This window comes from Salvelinus sp. IW2-2015, linkage group LG37 (assembly GCF_002910315.2).
Source record: "Salvelinus sp. IW2-2015 linkage group LG37, ASM291031v2, whole genome shotgun sequence".
NCBI classification, from domain to species: domain Eukaryota; kingdom Metazoa; phylum Chordata; class Actinopteri; order Salmoniformes; family Salmonidae; genus Salvelinus; species Salvelinus sp. IW2-2015.
This window is the reverse complement of record NC_036876.1, coordinates 11,271,396-11,296,123: the sequence shown is the minus strand read 5'-3', so window position 1 is coordinate 11,296,123 and position 24,728 is coordinate 11,271,396.

The following is a 24,728-nucleotide window of genomic DNA, read 5'->3' as shown; positions in this document are numbered from 1 at the left end:
AAAAAATCAAATTTTGGACTAGGGACTAGGGATAGAACCCTTAAGTTTATTGGCCCTTACTGGATATATATAACCTTTTTTAGTAAAGGGTTCTTTACTCTCGTCCAAAGGACCAAAAGGTTCTACGTATATAGAACACCGAATGATGAATAAAGTTGAAACGTTATTAGAATTTGAGCACGTTTGTAAGCTAGCTAGCTAGCTGAGGAGTATACTCCTGAGGAGTATTTCTGTCTGTAATAAAGCCCTTTTGTGGGGAAAAACTATTTCTGATTGGGTGGACCTGGCTCCCCTGTGGGTGCGCCCCTGCCCAGTCATGTGAAATCCATAGATGAGGGTCTAATGCATAATTTTCAATTGGCTGATTTCCTTCTGTGAACTGTAACTCAATAAAATCTTTGAAATTGTTGCATGTTGGGTTTATATTTTTGTTCAGTATATATACACTACATTACCAAATGTATGTGAACACCTGCTCGTCTAACATCTCATTCCAAAATCATGGGCATTAATATGGAGTTGGTCCACCCTTTGCTGCTATAATTGTCACGCCTGCTCCCGCTCCCTCTCCCTGGCGCACGCCAGGCTCCCCATCATTACGCACTCCTGCCACCATCATTACGCACACCTGCCTTCCCCYGTCACGAACATCAGCAATTATTGGACTCACCTGGACTCAATCACCTGTGTCATTACCTCCCCTATATCTGTCTGTTCCCAAGCTCTGTTCCCTGCTTCAGGATTAATGTTCGTATGTCGTTGTGTTACCTGTGTGCTGACGCTGTTCCTGTCTTGTTCCATGTCTGTTCCTCATTAAATGTTCAACTCCCCGTACCTGCTCCTCTACTTCAGTGTCGGTCCTTACAATAACAGTCTCCACAATTCTGGGAATTGGATGTTGGAACGTTGCTGCGGGGACTTTCTTCTATTCAGCCACAAGAGCATTAGCGAGGTCGGGCACTGATATTGGGCGATTAGGCCTGGCTCACAGTCAGTGTTCTAATTCCACCCAAAGGTGTTCGATGGGGTTGAGGTCAGCGCTCTGTGCAGGCCAGTCAAGTTCTTCCACACCGATCTCGACAAAGAATTTCTGCATGGACCTTGCTTTGTGCACGGGGGCATTATCATGCTGAAATAGGAAAGGGCCTTCCCCAAACTGTTTCCACAAAGTTGGAAGCACAGAATCATCTAGAATGTCATTGTATGCTGTAGTGTTAAGATTTCCCTTCACTGGAATTAATGGGACTAGCCCAAATCATGAGAAACAGCCCAAGACCATTATTCCTCCTCCACCAAACGTTATGGTTGGCACTATGCATTGGGGCAGGTAGTGTTCTTCTGGCATCCGTTAAACGCAGATGGTGAAGCGTGAGTCATCATTCCAGAGAACGCGTTTCCACTGCTTCTGAGTTCAATGGAGGTGAGCTTTACACCACTCCAGCCGATGCTTGGCATTGCGCATGGGGATCTTAGACTTGTGTGCTGCTGCTCGGCCATGGAAACCCATTTCATGACGCTCCCGACGAACAGTTCTTGCACTGACATTGCTTCCAGTGGCAGTTTGGAACTCGGTAGTGAGTGTTGCAACCGAGGACAGATGATTTTTACATGCTAAGCGCTTCAGCACTCGGCGGTCCCGTTCTGTGAGCTTGTGTTGCCTACCACTTCGTGGCTGAACCGTTGTTACTCCTAGATGTTTCCACTAAACAATAACAGCACTTACAGTTGACAGGGGCAGCTCTAGCAGGGCAGAAATTTGATGAACTAACTTGTGGCAAAGGTGGCATCCTATGACAGTGCCAACTTGAAAGTCACTGAGCTCTTCATTCAGGTCATTCTACTTCAAATGTTTGTCTATGGAGATTGCATGGCTGTGTGGTTGACTTTTTTACACCTCTCAGCAACGGATGTACCTGAAATAGCCGAATCCACTAATTTGAAGGTCCACATATTTTTGTATATACACATATACAAGAGAGCTTCATGAATATATACGTGTATATATATTTATTACCAGTCAAAAGTTTGGACAAACCTACTCATTCAAGGGTTTTACTTTATTTTTTTATTTTCTACATTGTAGGATAATAGTGAAGACATCAAAACTATGAAATAACACATTCGGAATCATATAGTAAGCAAAAAAGTGTTCAACAAATCAAAATATTTTTGATTATTCAAAGTAGCCACCTTTTGCCTTGATGACAGCTTTGCACACTCTTGGCATTCTCTCAACCAGCTTTACATGGAATGCTTTTCCAACAGTCTTGAAGGAGTTCCCACATATGCTGAGCACTTGTTGGCTGCTTTTCTTTCACTCTGCGGTCCAACTCATCCCACACCAGTCTCAATTGGGTTGAGGTCAGGTGATTGTGGAGGCCAGGTCATCTGATGCAGCACTCCATCACTCTTCTTCTTGGTCAAATATCCCTTGCACAGCCTGGAGGTGTGTTGGGTCATTGTCGTGTTGAAAAAGAAATGATAGTCCCACAAACCAGATGGGATGGCATATCGCTGCAGAATGCTGTGGTAGCCATGCTGGTTAAGTGTGCCTTGAATTCACATAGTCTCCTCTGAAGAGTTGATGTTGAGATGGGTCTGTTACTTGAACATCCGTGAAGCATTTATTTGGGCTGCAATTTCTGAAGCTGGTGACTCTAATGAACTTATCCTCTGCAGCAGATGTAACTCTGGGTCTTCCTTTCCTGTAGCGGTCTTCATGAGAGCCAGTTTCATCATAGCGCTTGATGGTTTTTGTGACTGCACTTGGAGAAACTTTCAAAGTTCTTGACATTTTCCGGTTTGACTGACCTTTATGGACTGTTGTTTCTCTTTGCTTATTTGAGCTTTTCTTGCCATAGTATGGACTTTGTCTTTTACCAAATATAGCTATCTTCTTTATACCAACAGTACCTTGTCACAACACAACTGATTGGCTCAAATGCAATAAGGAAAGAAATTCCTCAAATTAACCTTTAACAAGGCCCACGTGAAGCTAGTTGAGAGAATGCCAAGAGTGTGCAAAGCTATCATCAATGCAAAGGTTAGCTACTTTGAAGAATCTCAAATATAAAATATGCTTTGATTTGTTTAACACTTTTTTGGTTACTACATGATTCCGTATGTGTTATTTCATAGTTTTGAGGTCTTCACTATTACTCTACAATGTAGAAAATAGTAAAAATAAAGAAAAACCCTTGAATGAGTAGGCGTGTCCAAACTTTTGACTGGTACTGTATATATTTAAAATAATCGCATTTTGTATTGTGGGATATGCCAAATAAAGCTACAGACCCAGCCCGACATTGGCAATTAGCTAATTGTTTCTTTTATATCAGTAATTAAGTGTGGAGTCAATTGAGGCGACTAGCCCATGTTTCATGAAGCCATTAGAAGACTGTTGCTGAGTGAAAGGAGGTATGTTTCAATTATTTATAACAAAATATGTATAATAAGTCTTGCTGATTCAATAGCCTATTTAATCATTACATGACTTTTAACACACTAGCTACATTTTGCTCAGTCTGGCAGTAACCAAGAACTAATAGAGGCAGAGCGTCTGTCTTTGGGCTGCTGCTGACAACTTCATGTAAGTTGTTTTTCTACATCATGGGGGGTGAGATCGGCGCAGAAGACACATTTCTGTTGTTCAGTGTAACTAATGGACAAAATATATTGTATTGTTTTGTATGGAAAAAAGTCAGCCAGAGTTGACGTGGGCCATCATTCAAACAAAGAGATACCTCCTGGCTACTAGTGCATATTTCCAAACTATGTTTGCATATAAGGACATTACATTCTAAAAACTATTCTGGTATCCTTTTGTCCATTATTCAATTGTTTACTAAATTATATTCTTCGCTCAAAATATTACTATTTAATAATAGTTGCCATAATTCATATATGGCACCATGCAGGGTTCTATATGGAACCATTTAGGTTCAGTGAAAAAGAACCTCCAGGGTTCTGATCAAAGAACCCTATAAAAGGGTTCCATATAGAACTTTTAAGGGTTCCATATACGAAGCAAGCGATGGAACCCTTTTTGGTTCTATGAGTGTATGATACATTTACATTTACATTGTACATGATATTACTGTGGCAGCAATAATGATCCCTTATGTCTGAGTGTAATAACAACACTTAAAATAGATCACCACACTTGTCATTTTAAGTTGTGATCTACCTAATAACTTTTAAGATAAACCACATTTCCTGTATACTGAAAGGGGATTCCTAACCAATTTAGTACAGAAAGCCCTGTGCTATCCAAATGCATTCTCCCTCATCTCAAACCAGGACATAAGACTTGCAGCATTACAGTAAATTGTTCCCAAAGGACAAGCCTGCTAGATTAAAGGTAGAGTCAGCGATATTTCATAGATGCAAAAAGTAAACAGCATAGTGTGTCAATTTCTGCAAAAACTAAGGACTTTGGAGGGCAAGGCTAAACTTGTCCACTGTTTTCATGTAAGAGCATGAAGCGAACCCGTGCACATATGCAGATACTGTGTGTGACTGTGTGAGAGCAAAGTCTTACATTTTGCCCATCGCAATAGCTGCAGTGCTGCTCGTGCAACTGTCATTTTACTGACTCTACCTTTAACGCAAGACAGGAGCATTTGGGTCAAGGTTTAAAATCATCACTTCAGACGGGGGTAGAAGAAAGGACATCCAAGGGGTTGGGTCTGAAGCAAGTTCAGCAGTCTCTCTTGAAAGAAGAGGCCATGTGGGTACTTTCTCAGCCCCATTCTCTCAACACTCCTGCTTTAGGCTACTCATCATTCATGGCTATGACAATGTCGTTGTCACGATCGTCGTTCGGTGATATAGATACATCTTCTTTTATTTGAGAAGATGAAAACAAACACTAATACACACTAAACAAAAGTGAAGGTACAAACAAAAGTGCAGACACAAGCTACTAACATCAAACATAGACAATTACCCACAACCTACCTAATGCCTATGGCTGCCTTAAATATGGCTCCCAATCAGAGACAACGATAGACAGCTGTCTCTGATTGAGAACCAATCCAGGCAACCATAGACTTACATAAACACCTAGACTGAACACAACCCCATGAACTCTACAAAACCCCCTATACAATACAAACACCCTACACTAGACAAAAACACACAAACATCCCAAATGTCACACCCTGACCTAACTAAAATAATAAAGAAAACAAAGATCACTAAGGCCAGGGCGTGACAGTCGTCCTTTGTTTTGTTATGTGTTTTATGTAAAACTCAAGTATACCTACCTAGTAGGCTAACTGTGTAGCCTAGGACTACTATTGTTATGTTTGTTTGTTTATTTTTGAACCACTCCAAAAAACAATTCCAATGTATGTATTACTTTTAATACATGCAAATGGCAATTAAACTACTACTACTACTACTACTACTACTACTACTACTACTACTACAGGCATTGAATTCACACTGGGGAGAAGCGCTGGCTGCTGAGTACATTTAAAATAATTCACCATGCATAATGTACAGCTTAATCCATTAGACGGAGAGTCTGAAGGCTCCTTCTCATGCAACACGCCACACACCACCTCTTCTCCTTGTAAGGGTCTCACGCAGACAGAAGAAGGAAGATAATCAAATATTGTTGAGAGGCTCAATCCCGCTTCCAAAAGGCAAACACTTCCAGCGTAATGCAAATTAGTGTTGGTGGGCTTTCACTTCAAATGGATTTCACAATCAATGTGCGAGTGGCATAAGTTCTGTTGGCAGCCAGTTCCTGGGAGCCCAGCTAGAGTACAGTCATTTACATAACCTCCAGCTGTCTGTCTTCTTGATCTAAACCCCCTGCATGAGTAAATTCTTTGTTTCATATTCCAAATATGCTTGCATTCAATAAAAGTCTTATGTGTTAAGAGAGAAGGCAATATGGTGTATTGTACCGTAGGCAGCATATACTGTCTGTATACACAGACAACAAAGACTGTATTTACAGTACAGACTCCAGATTAGGTACAGTACATCTGACACATATCACCAGATATGTCACCAAGATGTTTGTGATTGGTTTTGATAGGCCAATTAAGTGTGAAACAAGACCACTTATTTGGTACAGCAAAATAATTATGTTAGGCTACTGAGGGACGCCCACTGCTTAGGACCCAGTAGACATACAGTATATGTTCATAAAGTATGTATGCCATGCCACTCCTTACCCCCACACACACATGAAATCTTGAACTTGGTGTTCCCACCTCCATCAAAATATAAGGCCCTCAACAGCACACTTTCCCCATCATAAAGCAGGGGGCATGGAATTGACCTTGKCTCGAGGTATAGACCATCGCCTCCTTCCCAAACAACAAAGGTCTATCAACATCACTCCTAAACAGAGGCCTATTTCCTCACTCAAATGTCTCCCATTCAGTCCCCAACCAATCCCAACCCCGCTGGCCTTTTGGCATTCAAAATCCCCTATTTTCCTCTGAAGATTTGTTGTCTCCCGCGCAGGTAAATTGAAGGCGCATTGCTGTAGATCACAGCCAATTGAGGCTTTGCCACCATAGATCATCTGGTGGCACAATGCCCCGTGGCCTTTACTTCCTTATCAATCTCGCAGATGGCGCTGAGGCTTAGCCCCCATCTCTATTCACCCCTGTTATTCCCCAGCTAATAGCAGAGAATGTGTGTGTGTTCATCTCAGTCTGGCATAGATAGAACTGGGAAACGGCTGCGGTGATGCAGACTACAGGCGCCAAAATCCTGATCAAAGACTCATAATCCCCCTGTGGCTCCTCTCTCTTGTCCTCACAATAGTGGGTTCTGCACTGGCTCAGTCTGTAGTATTGACTCACTGAAAATGTAATACTATTAGTCATCTGGGAAACTCTTTCCACCTGTGAGGAATAATGTATTATGAATATAGAGCCATTGTTTGTTTTGACTAACTTATACCCAGCCTTACACAGGCGGTTCATAAAAGTACGACTTTAAAGGGGAAGTTCAGCTTTTTAGAGTAAGGAACCATCTAACATTATGTTGTAAAATACTGAACTTCCCCTTTAAAACTAGGTGATTCCGTACCTTGACCCTGATTGTACTGATTGAGTCAAACAGGGAACAGGACAATAGCAGGTATTTAACAGCACCAGTGGCAGTGGGTTCGATCATCAGTCCATCACCATCATTACCGTTGCACCAACTAAACCTGGAGGTGTTCTTTTCCTCGATACTGAATTATTTACCAATGCTCTCCTCCCATCCTGACAAGAGTTGTGTAGATGAGGCCATTGAGGTAAAAAAGACTGGTCTGACACACACACAATGCTGTTACATTGCTGCCAAAAGATTATAAGTAAAACAACAATTCCTTTGCATTTGCTTGTCAAATGGCATCTTWAAAAAAAAATCTAAGCTCTCAATTGCCCTCCGTCTAATGGCACTTCTAGACCTTCCACCACCTTTCATAAGTCAACAAATGCAGGAAACACTGAACGAATTGAGGATTTTGTAGAGATTACAACGCCCACACTGAGTCCGTTGTATCTACACTACTAATAGCTATACCCCAGAGGGGAGAAAAAGCAATATCAAATCAGACAACAAAATGAGTTCACCCACACACTGAAGAGCATCAGACGTCTGGTCCTGAGGAACTCAATTGGAAGAAGTTCTCAGTTCGGAGCAAAGCGTGAACACCTTGTACCCTTAAAAAGTGAGACATCAAACTGGTGCTGATGATATGGATGGATCAGAGAGTCAAGAGTTCATGTATTAAACACTTTCCAATAATCCCCACTTCATCAGAATTACATCTCATGTCTATTCTTTACGTCACTGATTGGCGAATCAATAGTCTTCCACACACTATCTAGTTCTGAGTCAAAGTGATCGTGGCCCTGGTTGTAACTTCTACTCTTTACTTTATCGTAGCCTAATGACCTCATCGGAGGCCAGCCAGACAACTATTTATTTAAGTAGCCTAATGATCCATCATCAGGAGCTAGTCAAACAGAAATAGCTTGTCCACGAACTCCCTTAAAACAGTTAGCTTCACTAACCTCTTGAACAAACTCTAGAACAAATATTGTCCTGACATGACACTCACTTCATTGGCTTGGAAGGGAGGCCAATCACCAGACAGAGAACATCATTGATAAGAGTGATGTGGTGTTGTCATGGACAACAGCATCGATCCAACCTCTTAACATTAGCCAGTGCAAGTAGAATAAACAACGTATCAAATGACAATCACATTAGTGGATTTTCCAATAAAGTTAATTATTGCTGATATACTTGTTTCAAATGAATGGAGTTACAAGGGAATTGAAGGTTAAATAAAGGTTCAATTAAATATTAAAAAATAAAGAATGTAATTGCTATTTAAATTGAATGTGCTCTATAGAGATCATTGAATATTCTATATTTATTCTAAGATGTACAAAAAAAAAACAGATGGCAAGTGATGCGTTTCAATAAAACTCTATTGATGGAAGCATTGTAATTGTAAACTTCATTTTCAAAATGTCTAATTGGTTTGAAGCTGAAAAGATGATCCACCATTTTAGCCTCCATTAATTATCAAGATATGATGTAGTCTGTGATGCTCAGAAATGATTTAATTTATGACAACAGGCAATTGTACCATGGGATTAGAAAGTGCTGAACAATGGGATGGTTCTGATTGCTAAACTCTTTGACTGGAAAATGACGGTCATGACTGCCATACAGTGCACTCAGCATGTAATATAATAGCGACTCCTTTCTCACCCGTTATGGCTCTGTCCCATTCTTTCATGCTGAATGTACAGTTGTAATGGTTTATAGCTAGTTGGAGATGCCATCAGAGAGGTTTTAACCTAGTAAATGTAATTTCAGTCTATTTGAAATATCACTGTTGTTTCCACTGCTACAGGGCCAAATTTGGGGCCCCGGGGGCACCTACCTAATAGGTGCATGAAAGTAAGGTTGAAACCCCCCTGAGGCCATCTAATATTCAGGTCTGCATCCCAGTGGCACCCTTTTCCTTATGTAGTGCACTAAATAGGGAATAGGGTACCATTTGGGAGACAACCTCGGTGTCTCATAGCTCCCTAATTACCTGGTAGGTTGAGGCTGAGCAGATGGAGTGTGGAAGACAAATTAGTCTTTTAATCATGACCTACAAAGTCTCTTGTTTACCAGCAGGAAGGCCTTGTAGACATGTCATGGACATTTTTGAAAATGGTAAAGTACAGAAGCCCAGCATGGGTGGTTGCCTATAGCCAGGCAGTCACATCAAACAGGTCTAGTGACCCGGGACCCCTGGCAATGCTTTCCACATGTGCAATTAATGTGTTGTGTATTTTATGGAAGTTCTACTGCAATTGATAATTGATGGCCTTATATATATACAATACCAGTCAAAAGTTTGGACACACCTACTCATTCAAGGATTTTTCTTTATTTTTACTATTTTCTACATTTTCATCAAAACTATGAAATAACACATATGGAATCATGTAGTAACCAAAAAAGTGTTAAACAAATCCAAATATATTTTATATTTGAGATTCTTCAAATAGCAACCCTTTGCCTTGACGACAGCTTCACACACTCTTGGCATTCTCTCAACCATCTTCACCTGGAATGCTTTTCCAAAAGTCTTGAAGGAGGTCCCACATATGCTGAGCACTTGTTGGCTGCTTTTCATTCACTCAGCGGTCCGACTCATCCCAAACCATCTCAGTTTGGTTGAGTTCGGGGGATTGTGGAGGCCAGGTCATCTGATGCAGCACTCCATCACTCTCCTTCTTGGTAAAATATCCCTTGCACAGCCTGGAGGTGTGTTAGGTCATTGTCGTGTTGAAAAACAATTGATTGTCTCACTAAGACCAAACCAGATAGGATGGCATATCGCTGCAGAATGCTGTGGTAGCCATTATGGTTAAGTGTGACTTGAATTCTAAATTAATCACAGACTGTGTCAGCAGCAAAGCACCCCCACACCATAACACCTCTTCCTCCATGCTTCACGGTGGGAAATACACATGCGGAGATCATCCATTCAGCCACACTGCGTCTCACAAAGACATGGTGGTTGGAACCAAAAATCTCCAATTTGGACACCAGACCAAAGGACAAATTTCCACCGGTCTAATGTCCATTGCTCGTATTTCTTGGCCCAAGCAAGTCTCTTCTTCTTATTGKTGTCCTTTAGTAGTGGCTTCTCTGCAACAATTCGACCATGATGGCCTGATTCACACAGTCTTCTCTGGATTTCTTTCCTTCTTAATGCGTCTGAGCCAATCAGTTGTGTTGTGTCAAGGTAGGGTTGGTACCCTGTTGTACCCTGATGAAGACAGCTTGCCTGTCGAAACGTTGGTAACTAAATATTTTTGCATCTGAGCTCCTAGAGTGTGCGGCTCTCCTTTATTTTCAAGGTAGGGTTGGTAAACAGAAGATAGTCCTATTTGGTAAATGACCAAGTCCATATTATGGCAAGAACAGCTTAAATAAACAAAGAGAAACGACAGTCCATCATTACTTTACCTGAAGGTCAGTCAATGTGGAAAATTTCAAGAACTTTGAAAGTTTCTTCAAGTGCAGTCACAAAAACCATCAAGCACTAGGACCGTTTAATGTATAATAATAAGCCTTTTGTGAACCAACACTCGCACTTGACTCTTTTCCCTCTTACTTTGAGGAGAAATGTACTTACTATGACTGAGATCTGTGGTTGTCCCACCTCGCTATCTTGAGATGAATGCATTATCTGTAAGTCACTCTGAATAAGAACATCTGCTACATGACTCAAATAAAAAATCTGCAAAATCTGAGCTGCAGACRTCAAAAGCCGAGAGTCACAAACACAGATACCCTCTCAGGCATGAACAGGGGAATGAATCTATTCATTTATTCATTCGTCGGCGGCCAAGTGTGCAGGTGGAAACAGTAATGTGGCTATAAAAAATCAGATGGCAGCAGGAAACCACCGAAATGTATGAACTGAGGACACAAAGGAAATCCTCAGAGGTGGCGGCCATTGATGTTTCATCCCATGGTGTCCCATGGCCATCGTAATCGGTAAAGCAACTCATTTCAGAGGGGACATTTGAATGACATTTTCTGGATTCAGAATGGTAATTATTTTATGGCTACCTGGTAGGGGTGGATTTAGGGTATGCTGCAGGTTAAAGAGCAATAGATGGAACTATAGAGAGGGTAGGGATATTAGGATTTAGTTGAAAGACAGACAATCCCTCATAGAATTAATGCAATCCAAACTGTACTACAGTGAAAAGTGAGACGAGAACTTTTGCCTTCACTGATGTAAYAATTTGAATACGTCCAACCGGCCTCAGAACCACAGACTACGTGTAACCACACCAGCCCAGGACCTCCACATCCGGCTTGGTCACCTGCGGGATCGTCTGAAAGCAGCCACCTAGACAGCTGATGAAACTGGTGGTTTGTACAACCAAAGAATACTTGCACAAACTGTCAGAAACCGTCTCCGGGAAGAAGCTCATCTGCGTTCTTGTAGTCCTCAACAGGGTCTTGACCTGACTGCAGTTCGGCGTTGTAATCAATTTCAGTAGGCAAATGCTCACTTTTGATGGCCACTGGCATGCTGGCGAAGTGTGCTCTTCGTGGATGAATCCCGGTTTCAACTTTACCAGGCAGTATGGCGTCGTGTGGGAGAGCGGTTTGCTGATGTCAACATTGTGAACAGAGTGCCCCATGGTGGCGGTAGGGTTATGGTATGGGCAGGCATAAGCTATGGACAATGAACACGATTGCAATTTGAATGCACAGAGAAACCGTGACGAGATCCTGAGGCCCATTGTCATAGCATTCACCCGCTGCCATCCCCTCATGTTTCAGCATGATAATGCACTGCCCATGTCGCAAGGATCTGTACACAATTCCTGGTAGCTGAAAATGTCCCAGTTCTTCCATGGCCTGCATACTCACCAGACATGTCACCCATTGAGCATGTTTGGGATGCTCTGGATCAACGTGTACGACAGCGTGTTCCAGTTCTGGCCAAAATCCAACAACTTCACTCAGCAATTGAAGAGGAGTGGGACACCATTCCACAGGCCACAATCAACAGCCTGATTAACTCTATGCGAAGGAGATGTGCCACACTACAAGAGTCAAATGATGGTAACACCAGATACTGACTGGTTTTCTGATCCACACCCCTACTTTTTTTTAAAGGTAACTGTGACCAACAGATGCATATCTGTATTCCCAGTCATGTGAAATCCATAGATGATGGCCTAATTGACTGATTTCCTTATATGAACTGTAACTCAGTAAATCTTTGAAATTGTTGCATGTTGCGTTTATATTTTTGTTCAGTGTAGTTTATTATACCTGTATCAGTGAAGTAACATCTTTCTCTGGGAAATGTGCCATAATCATAGCTTCGTCCAACAGCTTGTGAAGAAGGCGTTCATGAGGTCCTTTATAGCTCACATGGCACTTGTAACACCAGGGTAGTGGGTTTGATTCCAGGAACTACCTATACGTAATATGTATGCCCAGATTTGGATAAAGCGTCTGCTAAATGGCATACATTATATTATTTGAAATGTCACAGTATCATTATTCAATTGGCACACAAACAAACTTCAGCAAAACATACACTATATACAGTTGAAGTCGGAAGTTTACATACACTTAGGTTGGCGTCATTAAAACTCGTTTTTCAACCACTCCACAAATTTCTTGTTAACAAACTATAGTTTTGGCAAGTCGGTTAGGACATCTACTTTGTGCATGACACAAGTAATTTTTCCAACAATTGTTTACAGACAGATTATTTCACTTATAATTCACTGTATCACAATTCCAGTGGTCAGAAGTTTACATACACTAACTTGACTGAGCCTTTAAACAGCTTGGAAAATTCCAGAAAAGGATGTCATGGCTTTAGAAGCTTCTGATAGGCTAATTGACATCATTTGAGTCATTTGGAGGTGTACCTGTGGATGTATTTCAAGGCCTACCTTCAAACTCAGTGCCTCCTTGCTAGACATCATGGGAAAATCAAAAGAAATCAGCCAAGACCTCAGAAAAAGAATTGTAGACCTACACAAGTCTGGTTCATCCTTCGGAGCAATTTCCAAACGCCTGAAGGTACCACATTCATCTGTACAAACAATAGTACGCAAGTATAACACCATGGGACCACGCAGCCGTCATACTGCTCAGGAAGGAGACGCGTTCTGTCTCTTAGAGATTAACGTACTTTGGTGTGAAAAGTGCAAGTCAATCCCAGAACAACAGCAAAGGACCTTGTGAAGATGCTGGAGGAAACAGGTACAAAAGTATCTATATCCACATAACCGTGAAGGCCGCTCAGCAAGGAAGAAGCCACTGCTCCAAAACAGCCATAAAAAGCCAGCCTATGGTTTGCAACTGTACATGGGGACAAAGATCGTACTTTTTGGAGAAATGGCCTGGTCTGATGAAACAAAAATAGAACTGTTTGCATAATTACCATCATTATGTTTGGAGGAAAAAGGGGAAGGCTTGCAAGCCAAAGAACACCATCCCAACTGTGAAGCACAGGGGTGGCAGCATCATGTGTGGGGGTGCTTTGCTGTGCAGGAGGGACTGGTGCACTTCACAATAGATGGCATCATGAGGAGGAAAATTATGTGGATATATTGACGCAACATCTCAAGACATTAGTCTTGAAAGTAAAGCTTGGTCGCAAATGGGTCTTTCAAATGGACAATGACCCCAAGCAACTTCCAAAGTTGTGGCAAAATGGCTTAAGGACAACAAAGTCAAGGTATTGGACTGGCCATCACAAAGCCTGATCTCAATCCTATAGAACATTTGTGGGCAGAACTGAAAAAGCTGTGCAAGCAAGGAGGCTACAAACCTGACTCGGTTACAACAGCTCTGTCAGGAGGAATGGGCCAAAATTCACCCAACTTATTGTGGGAAGCTTGTGGAAGGCTACCCGAAATGTTTGACCCAAGTTAAACAATTTAAAGGCAATGCTACCAAATACTAATTTGAGTGTATATAAACTTCTGACCCTGGGAAATAAATCATTCTCTCTACTATATTCTACGATTTCACATTTTTTTAATAAAGTGGTGCTTGTAAATGACCTAAAACAGGGAATCTTTACTAGGATTAAAATCTCAGGATTGTGAAAACTGAGTATATAAGTATTTGACTAAGGTGTATGTAAACTTCCGACTTCAAATCAAAGTTTATTTGTCACATTCACCTTACAGTGAAATGCTTACTTACAGGCTCTAACCAATGGTGCGGGGGAAAAAAGGTATGTGTTTGTGTGTGTGTGTGTGTGTGTGTGTGTAGGTAAGTAAAGAAATAAAACAACAGTAAAAAGACATTTGAAAAAAGAGTAGCAAGGCTATATACAGACACCTGTTAGTCAGGCTTATTGAGGTGGTATGTACATGTAGGTATCATTAAAGTGACTATGCATATATGTAACAGAGAGTAGCAGAAGCGTAAAAAGAGTTTTTGGTGGGTGGACACAATGCAGATAGCCGGTAGCCAATGTGCGGAGCACTGGTTGTCGGGCCAATTTAGGTAGTATGTACATGAATGTATAGTTAAAGTGACTATGCAGTATAAGATAAAAGAGAGTAGCAGACAGCTAAAGACGGGTTGGGGGGGGGGGGGCACACAATGCAAATAGTCTGGGTAACAATTTGGTTACCTGTTCAGGACTCTTATGGCTTGGGGGTAAAAACTGTTGAGAAGCCTTTTTGTCCTAGACTTGGCACTCTGGTACCGCTTGCCATGCGGTAGTAGAGAGAACAGTCTATGACTGGGGTGGCTGGGGTCTTTGACAAAAATAATTCTGACACCGCCTGGTGTAGAGGTCCTGGATGGCAGGCAGCTTTGCCCCAGTGATGTACTGGGCCGTACGCACTACCCTCTGAAGTGCCTTGCGGTTGGAGGCCGAGCAATTGCCGGTCGGTGATCAGTCGGTGATCAGGCCTACCACTGTTGTGTCGTCAGCATGATGGTGTTGGAGCCGTGCCTGGCCATGCAGTCGTGGGTGGACAGGGAGTACAGGAGGGGACTGAGCACGCACCCCTGGGGAGCTCCAGTGTTGAGGATCAGCGTGGCAGATGTGTTGCTACCTAACCTCACCACCTGRGGGCGCCCTGTCAGGAAGTCCAGGATCCAGTTGCAGAGGGAGGTGTTTAGTCCCAGGATCCTTAGCTTGGTGATGAGCTTTGAGGGAACTATGGTGTTGAACGCTGAGCTGTCGTCAATGAACAGCATTCTCACATAGGTGTTCTTTTTGTCCAGGTGGGAAAGGGCAGTGTGGAGTGCAATAGAGATTGCATCATCTGTGGATCTGTTTGGGCGGTATGCAAATTGGAGTGGGTCTAGGGTTTCTGGGATAATGGTGTTGATGTGAGCCATTACCAGCCTTTCAAAGCACTTCATGGCTACGGACGTGAGTGCTACAGGTCTGTAGTCATTTCGGCAGGTTGCCTTTGTGTTATTGGGCACAGGGACTATGGTGGTCTGCTTGAAGCATGTTGGTATTACAGACTCAATCAGGGACATGTTGAAAATGTCAGTGAAGACACCTGCCAGTTGGTCAGCACATGCCCGGAGCACACGTCCTGGTAATCCGTCTGGCCCCGCAGCCTTGTGTATGTTGACCTGTTTAAAGGTCTTACTCACGTCGGCTACGGAGAGCGTGATCACACAGTCGTCCGGAACAGCTGATGCTCTCATGCATGCCTCAGTGTTGCTTGCCTCGAAGCGAGCATAGAAGTGATTTAGCTCGTCTGGTAGGCTCGTGTCACTGGGCAACTGTATACAAAAGTATGTGCATACCCCTTCAAATTAGTAGATTTGGCTATTTCAGCCACACCCGTTGCTGACAGGTGAATAAAATCAAGCACACAGGCATGCAATCTCCATAGACGAACAATGGCAGTAGAATGACCTTACTGAAGAGCTCAGTGACTTTCAACGTGGCACCGTAAGTTTGTCCAATTTCTGCTCTGGCAGATCTGCCCCAGTCAACTGTAAGTGCTGTTATTGCGAAGTGGAAACGTCTAGGAGCAACAAGGGCTCAGCCGCAAAGTGGTAGGCCACACAAGCTCACAGAACTGGACCGCTGAGTGCTGAGTCGCATAAAAATGCAACACTCACTCCCGAGTTCCAAACTGCCTCTGGAATCAACTTCAGCAGAAGAACTGTTCGTCGGGAGCTTCATGAAATGGGTTTCCATGGCCGAGCAGCCGCACACAAACCTAAGATCACCATGCACAATGTCAAGCGTTGGCTGGAGTGGTGTAAACTCGCCACCATTGGACTCTGAAGCAGTGGACATTTGTTCTCTAGAGTGATGAATCACACTTCACCATCTAGCAGTCCGACGGACAAATCTTGGTTTGGCGGATGACAGGACAACACTGTTTTTCATGGTTCGGGCTAGGCCCCTTAGTTCCAGTGAAGGGATATCTTAACGCTACAGCATACAATGACATTCTAGATGATTCTGTGCTTCCAACTTTGTGGCAACAGTTTGGGGAAGGCCCATTACTGTTTCAGCTTGACAATGACCCCGTGCACAAAGTGAGCTCCATACAGAAATGGTTTGTCGAGATCGGTGTGGAAGAACTTGACTGTCCTGCACAGAGCTCTGACCTCAACCCCATCGATCACTTTTGGGGTGAATTGGCGCGCCGACTACGAGCCAGGCCTAATCGCCCAACATCTGTGCCCGACCTTACGAATGCTCTTGTATCTGAATGGCAAGTCCCCGCATCAATGTTCCAACATCTAGCGGAAAGCCTTCCCAGAAGAGTGGAGGCTGTTATAGCAGCAAAGGTGGGATAAACTTTATATTAATGCCCATGATTTTGGAATTATATTTTCGACGAGCAGGTGTCCAGATACTTTTGGCCATGTAGTGTATTTGAATGGAAGTTATACAAATCCATACCAAGTTCCCAGCCCTTTGAGTCTCTTCATTGTTCCCCAGTGCAGGCTCTCTCACTATATAGGTAGGCTTTAAGTAGGCATATTTCATAACTGCAAAACCTACACGCAACTAATATCAGGCTGTGCTCCATTGATTTCCCTGTGCGCCTGGACTGCTGATATGAAACATAATATTATATTTGCCCCGGAGCAGTTGTTTCAGTGTGGCAATAATTCCTGATGGAAGACTAACACTTAGAAGCTGTGTGCTGCTGGCTGAGAGACTAGGCACTCCATTAACCAAAAATCCCTGGACCACTCAGGCACAGATTTCCCATTAAAGCAAAGAGCACTGAATTGGCAAAAACGCTATATCAATAATTCTGCTATATTCACACCTGGTTCCTGACCCCTCTGCACTCCATTTCATCAGCAGTTAATTTAGCCTTATCTCAATGGTATTAAAAGCGAGGGTTGAAGCTATGCAATTTTCTCAGATGAAACTCAAATTGAAAAAGCTAAATCAGAGGAGAAGAATGAACACTAGGTCAGTGGCGGTTTTAGCTTGTATGGCTCCCTGGGCGAACCCCTCCTTCAGCGAACCCCCCCCCCAAAAAAAACACAATTCGGAACAACACAAATAAATAATATATATTTTTTAAACGATATAAATATACAAATATATGATTCATAAATATAAAAAAGAAGTAACAAAGACAAATAGAAACAATTTGATTTGGCACTCCAACATCAATACAGTACCCATCCCCCAACACTGTTGACCAAGAGTCAAGACTAAACCAATTCCACTTGGTGGTGTGCAGACTGGTTTTATATTATTCTTAACGATTTCGCACAAACCATAAAAAAATGCAACAATATGTCTGTGAAACTATATATTATGAATGAATTGTGGTTCATTTGGTAGCATTTCGTAGTGTGACTGATTTTACTAATTGCATTAGTACTGTTCAAGGTTAGAGGTGTGCTATTTGATAGATTCCCCCGCTCCCCCTACCTCGGGCCTCCAGTGGGGAGAAATGAGGTCAACCTACTTCCGCCCACCTGCCCATCTTGTACTTCTGAGTGGGAGACCTTCCCAGGCAGTAGCTCACAAACTAGAATCAGGGCGCCCACTCTGACAAGGTTAATTGATCCACAGTCCCACACGGTGACATGATATCATTGACGTGACATGCAAATGAGCGATAGAAAACCGATCGCGCAAATGTCACCAATCCCCCCCAAAATTATGCGGGTGCCCCATGCCGCCCTGGGCGGCTGCCCATGTTGCCTATACCTAAATCCGCCACTGCACTAGTTGCACAAAAGGAAGTCAACATTGGATTAGAAAATGGGAAAGAAAAGATGGCAATAATTGACATGAACTTACAATCAGTGAAATTTCCTTTAGGAGAGATAAAGGGGAACATTCGAGGGAACAGATTGCATCCTGCCAGACTACTGAGACAAACAAGCAGACTAGAGCATCATTTTCCTGTTTAGAAAATACTAGACTATAACCACTGGGGTCCCCAGGACCTCTCTTAATTCCAGTCCTATAGGCCTACTGTACAACAGCCTCTTTTCTTTTTATATACATTTCTTAAATCCGCAATTATACTTCGGTGTCAATGATTCGGATGTCTACATGTCTGCTATTTCTCAAGTAGACACATTGTTCCAGCGCTGCAGTCAGGCGAAGTGAAGGACAGAAAAGCCTATTATTAAAAGGGCCAAGTCAGATAATTCTCCCTAGTAAGTGGTTCCTTCCAAGATGGTCAGTTTACATTGACATTTTAGTCATTTAGCAGATGCTCTTATCCAGAGTGACTTAAGCCGTGTTCACAATGGCAGTTTGAAGGGACTCCAAAAAATTATAATTGCATATGCGATTCGAATCTGGTCTTTTTCCTGCAGTCTGAACAGCTAAAAAGCACATGGAATCGGATATTTCAAACCACATTTCAGACCACCTTTGCAAGTGGTTTGAAGTCAGATACAAATCTGATTCCTGGCCAAGTGATTTTTAGCATATATTGTTGCTTGCTAGCTACTCTGTTGACAGTTTGACAAGAACATGTGGTAGCTAATTAGCTTGTTAATGGTTTACAAACAAATCAGTGAATGTGCTAGAGGGCTAAACAGCTACCTTGCTAGCTAGTTGACTGCTGTGACTAGTCAAAAGGTTTTGAGGTTTTAAAAGTGGATTTTGAACATTCAAAGAAACTGGGAAAGGTCCATGGCAGGCACTGTTGTAACCTTAGCTTGCTATATAACTTCTGAGTGATAGGAAGCATGAGCACCACCACCAATCAGCCTACACCACCGTGCACACACCCTTTGTTACTATGACAACTAGCGTAGCTATGTCAGCAAATTACTGCTGTCTGAACACACAGAAAACAAATGTGGTCACTTATAACTTGCTGTTTGGACAGTCAATACTCCAAAAAGTGCTTATACAGAAACCCAGCCTAAAACCCCAAAGGCTGATTGGTGGTGGTGCTTACTGGCCCAACGCTCTTAACCGCTAGGCTACCTGCTGCACCACGGAACAAAGCTCCACTACATGACCAAAAGTATCTGGACACCTGCTTGTCGAACATCTCATTCCAAAATCATGTGCATTAATATAGAGTTTGTCCCCCCTTTACTGCTATAACAGCCTCCACTCTTCTGGGAAGGCTTTCCACTAGATGTTGGAGCATTGCTACGAGGACTTGCTTCCATTCAGACACAAGAGCATTAGTGAGGTCGGGCATGATGTTGGGCGATAAGGCCTGGCTAGCACTCGGCATTCCAATTCATCCCAAAGGTGTTCGATAGGGTTGAGGTCAGGGCTCTGTGCAGGGCAGTCAAGTTCTTCCACATCGATCTCGACAAACCATTTATGAATGGACCTCACTTTGTGCACTGGGGCATTGTCATACTGAAAAAGTAAAGGGCCTTTCCCAAACTGTTGCCACAAAGTTGGAAGCACAGAATCGTCTAGAATGTCATTGTATGTTGTAGCGTTAAGATTTCCCAAACCATGAAAAACAGCCCCAGATCGTTATTCATCCTCCACCAAACTTTACAGTTGGCACTATACATTGGGGCAGGTAGCATTGTCCTGTCATTCGCCAGATGGTGAAGCGTGATTCATTACTCCAAAGAACGTGTTTCCACTGCTCCAGAGTCCAATGGCGGCCAGCTTTACACCACTCCAGCCAACACTTGGCATTGTGCATGGTATTTGGCATTTATTAGGATACCCATTAGCCGCTGCAAAAGCATCTGCTACTCTTCCTGGGGTCCACATGAAACATGTCATGGTACAGAACATTATTAGTCAAGGACTGAAATACATACATTTCAAACGTCACACATAGCCGACATATAAGTACATATACACAATATCTAGGTCTAATACATAGTACAGTACAAATTACAATACAATATATTAAAAAATGCCTGTCTCTTCACAGTCCCCTTTGTGCAGTATAGTGTTCTTTTATGTTTTTTTAAACTGTTTATATTGCTAGCTTGAGTTACCTGGGATGGCAGAGAGTTCCACGTAGTCATGGCTCGATTTAATACGTGTGTGTTTCCCAGCCTCTGTTCTGGACCTGGGGACTGTGAAGAGACCTCTGGTTGCATGTCTTGTGCTGTACCGATGAGTTGTCCGAACTGTGTGCCAAATGCTTGAACAGACATTTTGGTACCTTAAACACATCAACACATCGCACAAAGACCCATAGTGATGCAGTCAATCTCTCCTCAACTTTGAGCGAAGAGAGACTGACATGCATGTTACTGATACTTTCCCTGTGCAATACCTGCTGCTTTGTTTTGGACCAACTGCAATTGACCTATGTCCTTCTTTGCCGCACATGACCGCACAGCTAGGCAGTAGTCCATGTGTGACAAAACTAGGGCCTGTAGGACCTGTCTGGTTGACTGAGATTTTAAGAAGGCAGAGCAATGCCCTGTCATAGACAGACCTCTTCCCATTTAGCAATCATTTGACCATGAAAGCTTTCTATCTAGGGTTACACCCAGCAGTTTAGTCTCCTCAACTTGCTTAATAGCCACATTATTCAATAATGGATCTAAATTAGGTTTAGCATTGAGCTAGGGATTTGTCCCAAAAATTCTGCCTTTAGACTGAGATATGTAGCACCAGCCTATTGCTAGTTACCCATTCGAAAACGGACTGGAGCTCTATGTTAAGTGTCTCAGTTATTTACTTTAGTGTTGCAGCCAACGTGTATACTGTTGAGTTGTCAGCTTACATAGACACACAGGCTTTATTCAAGGTCAGTGGAAGGTCATTTGTAAAAACAGAAAACAATAATAGCCCTAGCCGACTGCCCTGCGGTACACCACACTCCACACTTGCATGAGAGAGGCTTCCATTACCGAAAACCTCTGTGTTCTATTAGATAGGTAACTCTCAATCCATAATAAGGCAGAGGATGAAAATCGTTTATGATCAATTACATCAAAAGCTGCATTGGAAGTCTAACAAAACAGCTCCCACAATCTTCTTACTATTAATTTCTTTCAGCCAAATATCAGTCATTTGTGTCAGTGCCGAGCATGTTGAGGGCCCTTCCCTATAAGCATGCTGAAAGTCTGTTGTTAATTTGTTTTCTGTCAAATAAATTAGTGTTTGATCAGACAAAATGTTTTCCAAAAGTTTGCTAAGCACCTGTAACCGGCTAATTGATCGTATACTGTTAAAGGGTGCTCTGATATTCTTGGGTTGCAGAATGATGGTGTGTGCCCTCCATGTCTGAGGGCACAAACCATCTTTTAGGCTTAAATTGAAGATGTGGCTAACAGGAGTCACAATGTATTCCGCTACCAACCTCAGGAATTGACCATCCATGTTGTCGGGACCAGGTGGTTTGTCCAATGGTTAGCAAAAAAGAATCACCTCTTCCACACCCACTTTGTGGACTCAAAACTACAGTGCTTGTCTTTCATTATTTGGTCCATTATGCATGAATATGAAGGCTCAACATTTGTTGTTTGCATGTCATACCTAMGTTTGCTAATCTTGTTAACAAAAAAGTTATTAAAGTGGTTGGCAATATCAAAGGGTGTTGTTATGAACAAGCCATCTGCCTCAATGATAAATGGAGCCGAGTTTGCTTTCTTGCCTAGAATTTAATTGAAAATACTCCAGAGCTTTTTACTATCATTCTTTATATAATTTAGCTTTGTTCCATAGTATAGTTTCTTCTTCTTTATTTTTTGTTCAGTTACATTATTTCTCTATTTGCTCTATGTTTGCCAGTCTGCTGTGTTGTCAGACTTATTTGCAATTCCCTTTGCCTCATCCCTCTCAGCCATACAGTTTTTCTATTAATCATCTATCTATGGTTGACTTGGCAGTTCTAACAGTCAGTTTCCTGACGGGCGTATGCCTATCAGGAACCGGAAGAAGTAGTTTCATAAATGCTTCAAGTGCAGCATACGGATGTTCCTCATTACACACATCAGACCAACAAATACTTTTCACATCTTCGACATAGGAATCATTGCAAAACCTCTTGTATGATCATTTATACACAATYTTAGGTCCAGTCTTCGGAACTTTGTTTTTTCTAGATATGGCTATTATATTATGATCACTACATCCGAAGGGTGTGGACACTGCTTTAGAGCAGATGTCTGCAACATTAGTAAAGATGTGATCAATACAAGTGGATAATTTAGTTCCTGTTCTGTTTGTAAATACCCTGGTAGGTTGACTGATGACWTGAACCAGACTGCAGGCCCTGGTTACAGCTTGGAGCTTCTTTTTGAGTGGGCAGCTTGATGACAACCAGTCAATATTTAGGCCACCCAGAATATATACCTCTCTTGATATCACATATATTATCCAACATTTCACACATACAGCATAGTCCAAATACTGACTTTTAGCACTTGGTGGTCTATAGCAACTTCCTATGAGAATAGGCTTTAGTTGAGGCAGAACCTGTAGACATATTACTGGCACATCATGTAACATGAGATCCTCTTTCAGCCTAACAGGAATATGACTGGACATACATGGCAACACCTCTCCATTTGCATTTCTATCTTTCCTATATATTCTATAACCATGTATAGTTACTACTGCATCATCAAATTAATAATCTAAGTGTGTTTCAGAGATACCCAGAATATTCATATTTTCTGATGTTAATAAGTTGTCAATTTCATGAACCTTGTTTCTCAGGCTAAATATGTTAATATGAGCTATTTTTGTCCGGGTTACTTGTTACTTGGTCTGGGTTACTTGTTTGTTTTTAGTGCTATTCTGAGAGGCTGATCTGAGGTAGACATGTTAGTGACATTTACATTTGAGTCAATGGTACTGCAAGTGGGCTGCAGGCAGGCCAAAATCTCTCACCATCAGGCTTCCCACGACGATGGTGGTTGCGATGGAATCCGATGGGGAAAGAAGAGGGGGAACAGAACAGACCTGCCTTGGGCAGGGGGGAGGTGTGCTTCGACTCATACCAGCATGACTCACCGCACATGTACCAGTAGCAGTGGATGGCGTCGGAATCCTCTGAGAGATGGAGGAGGGCCCAAAACCTTGTTTTCTTTAGTCAGCGACCAGCTGAGATGTGGAGGGTACCCCTGGACAGCAGCTGGCTGTTGGTGTACTCGCAGGATCAGAGCTGACTCCCGGGGCAGGTATATCTGCCTCCAGCGAGGCAAAGCTGTTTAATAGCTGGATCTGATCTTCTAGGACATATGGAGGCTGACCAGACTGCTTCCCACCCGACGTCTTTTGCCTTGCCAGTGTTTAGTTTCCCACTGGCTGCGGAGTTGAGCTTATCATCTGTCGAGTGGATTGTAACAGGTCAGTACTGCCTGACTCATCAACCCCTTGGCTGTAGGAGGCATTCAGAACTGAAATTCTGTGTGCCTAGGCTGCATCAAAGTTCTTAGAACGCACATCTTGAAAAATTGTGATTTTAGGCTTGTGTGCGGCTGCTCGGCCATGGAAACCCATTTCATGAAGCTCCCAACGAAAGGTATTATGCTGACGTTGCTTCCAGAGGCAGTTTGGAACTCGGTAATGAGTGTTGCAATCGAAGACAGGCGATTTTTACACGCTACGCACTTCAGCACTCGGCGGTCCCATTCTGTGAGCTTGTGTGGCCTACCACTTCGCGGCTGAGTCGTTGTTGCTCGAAGACATTTCCACTTCACAATAACAACACTTACAGTTGACATGGACAGCTCTTGCAGGGCAGAAATTTGAAAAACTGACTTGTTGGAAAGATGGTATCCTATGACAGTGTCACGTTGAAAGTCACTGAGCTCTTCAGTAAGGCCATTCTACTGCCAATGTTTGTCTATGGAGATATTATGGCTGTGTGCTCGATTTTATACACCTGTCAGCAACGGGTGAGGCTGAAATACCCGAATCCACWAATTTAAAGGGGTGTCCACATACTTTTGAATATATAGCGTATGCTAGATACTCTAGTGCAGGGATTGGCAACTTTGGGTGGGTGTCACAAATTGTTTAAACTTATCATGAGGGGTTGCCACACCCTGATCTGTTTCACCTGTCCTTGTGCTTGTCTCCACCCCCTCCAGGTGTCGCCCATCTTCCCCACTTACCCTCTGGGTATTGATACCTTTGCTTTCTGTCTGTGCCAGTTYGTCTTGTTTGTCAAGCTTACCAGCGTTCGTACCGTCAGCTCTTGTCTTATCCCAGACTCTTTTTCTCATCCTCCTTGTTTTTGCCCCTTGCCTGTCCTGATCCTGTACCCGCCCGCCTGACCACTCTGCCCGTCCCTGAGTCTGCCTGCCATCCT